This window comes from Benincasa hispida, chromosome 6, assembly GCF_027475165.1.
Source record: "Benincasa hispida cultivar pf3 chromosome 6, pf3_genome.v1.1, whole genome shotgun sequence".
Taxonomy (NCBI): domain Eukaryota; kingdom Viridiplantae; phylum Streptophyta; class Magnoliopsida; order Cucurbitales; family Cucurbitaceae; genus Benincasa; species Benincasa hispida.
The window spans coordinates 37,882,139-37,884,918 of NC_143483.1; the positions used below are offsets into that span (position 1 = coordinate 37,882,139).

General features: G+C 41.5%; 1 non-coding gene across 1 annotated transcript; it reads right to left on the reverse strand.

Moving 5' to 3' along the window:
- Window positions 1–2,375: 2,375 nt before the first annotated feature.
- On the reverse strand, window positions 2,376–2,482 carry LOC120080657 (small nucleolar RNA R71). Its single transcript, XR_005482608.1, has one exon. It is a non-coding gene; the product is annotated as a small nucleolar RNA R71 (small nucleolar RNA).
- Between the last annotated feature and the right edge of the window lie 298 nt (window positions 2,483–2,780).

Genomic DNA, 2,780 nt, shown 5'->3' on the forward strand with positions numbered 1-2,780 from the left:
CAATGAGCAAGATATCATCAACATAAAAACTAAGAATGCTACAGACTTGTTGACTATTGATAACGGGCAGAAATGCATGTTATTACAATGCAAAGATATAAAAGAATGTAGGATTACGACGGTAAAAATATGTAAAAGCGTGTCCAAAAGCATTAAGTTGAGAACTTTGCGATCGCATGCACCCATCGCATTAAAGTAGCTAATTTACGTATTTTGTTCAGGAAAATGCGTTGGCAAAAGGCAGAATTGCGATCCAAGGAATTCAAGGTTTGAGTGCATTAGAAGATTGTGACCGTAAAGTTATGCGATCGTATGCGTTCGCGAAGATTTGCTAAAGAAGGTGGCCGCATAGAGATGGCGCATCAAGGTGAAAGCTTAATAAATCATGATGGGATAGAAGCTGATGACGCTCGTATCTGAATTTAGTTGACAAGCCGTTAACAACATACTGTAGCAAGTACACTCAACTTTTCGGTGACAATTAATCGGCATACTAAAGCTCTATAAATACCAAAGACCATCTTCGTTAAAGGAGTTCTGTTCGAGTTTAGCAGTTTTAGAATTTTAGAGTTCTTGTCCACTATATACATAGATAGCCGTAGTCTGTAATTTCTATATACTTAGAAGGCGGAGGAGAGGGAAGAGAGACGACGTCGGAAGATCGTTCCTGGTTAGATCGAGAGAGTGCCGGGAAGCATTGAGAACAGAGAGAGGGTCGACTCTTGCGAAAGCAAGAATATTCTTTTGGGCAGAGTAGAGAAAGACACAGTGTAAAAGCCTTGGGAAGCAAGACATTGCTACCAGGCTCACTATCCCTACTTTCCATTGTCATTCTGTATTATGATTTCATTTATAAAATGGAATTTACATCTCTACATCTGTTCACTCTCTTTGCATTACACATGAGTAACTAAACTTCTGAATGGGTTGAGAAGCACTTAGCTAGCATGACCTAAGATCTTCATTTTACCCGATCATCTTGTCTTATATACGCGTCCATTACCACTTTAAAGCTATTCGAGAGAGAGTCTAAAGAAAGAACCTAGACTTGAGAGAGCTAGGTTAGAATCTAGGCTTGAGAAAGTTAGATAAGAACCGCATAAGCAAGTAATTGAAACTTAGAGATAAATTATGTTTGTTAACATGCATCGCATGCACCCTAGAAATAGGTTATGGTAGCATGCGGTCGCTTTGTGTATGTGTGTGTCATTCATCATTGCATAGATAAGAATAGAGGCTTAGACGTAAGTCCTATAGACATCATCGTATACATCGCATGCGTCTTAAAACTAGGAGCTATAGCATTAGCATTGAGAGATGACCTGCTGTTGTATGTGTGTAGCATGATCGCATAACTTGAACGCAATCTTTGGAAGTGTTAGCTAAATCCCTTCTCAACCCGTTCCGCGCATATTCATTGTAACTTTGGTTGTTATTAATTATTTTCTCAATTCCGCCGCATAGAATCTATACCTTAAACAAACATACCGACCAACTCATTGTTTTATTTGCCACTGCAAAGGAATCAGAAATCACCGTCGCATACTGTCTCCATAGTCCTTGTGTTCGACCCTGGGCTTAACAGTCAACCTAGTAGGATTTATACTTGAATTTTGCTAGGAAAACTTGCATGTACAACGCATACACCAACATCACAATATACACCATTATTTCATCATATTCACAACTTATCAAGTTTTTGGTGCTGTTGTCGGGGACTACGACAATACACATTGTGCTAACGGTAACTTTTTTATTTTCTTTGTTGCTTTCCATCTCTGTGCACTGCCTCTCCTTTGGTAAGGGAAGGGCATTGTATGAGCGAAGGACAAGTTCCTGAGCCCGATTACGACCCAGAGATTTAGAGAACTTTTCGAAGAAGAAGAAGTGATAACCGCCTACATCAACAACAAGAGAGAAATCCCAAAATGGCGGAGCAATCGGAAAACAGAGCAAGAAATGCAAATAATATCATGGCGAACCCCATCCTCTTGGTGAACGACCGCAATGGGCCCATCCGGGACTATGCGTCGCCCAACCTTTATGATTTCTCGCTAATAATCATAAGGCCAGCTTTGGACGGATCGAGGTTTGAGATGAAGCCGGTGATGCTGCAGATGATTCAAACTGTCGGACAGTTTGATGGTAGGTGTGGGGAGGATCTGCACGCCCACCTCCAGAGTTTTATTGAAATATGTAATACGTTTGTGTTTCCAAACATCTCCGCTGAGGAGGTTCGACTAACGCTGTTCCCATTTTTGTTGTGTGACTAAGCACGGAAATGAGTTTATTCATTCGAACCAGGGGAGATCACATTGTGGGAACAGGTAGTTGAAAAGTTCATGAAGAAGTACTTCCCCCCGACAGAAAACGCAAGACAGAGGAAGCTGATCACTAATTTTGAACAAGATATTGATGAATCGCTCAGTGGCGCCTGGGAGTGGTTTAAAAGACTGGTGCGAGATTGTCCACACAATGGCTTACCCGATTGTCTCCAAATGGAAACTTTCTACCACGGTTTGAATCGTACATCGCAGACGGCTGCCAATGCGGCAGCAGTTGGAGGTCTGCTCGACAAAACATACGACGAGGCTAAGAATATACTTGATCGCATTTCGAAAAATCAAGAAGACTGGAGAGAAAGTGATCAACGATTGAGAATTAAAGACAGTGACGCAAGCAATGGGACCACCGCATCCCTACAAAACCAAATGAATGCGATGATGAATTTAATACAAGGAATCACAATCAGCAGCCCAGGAACGCATAGGGGGTAGGTC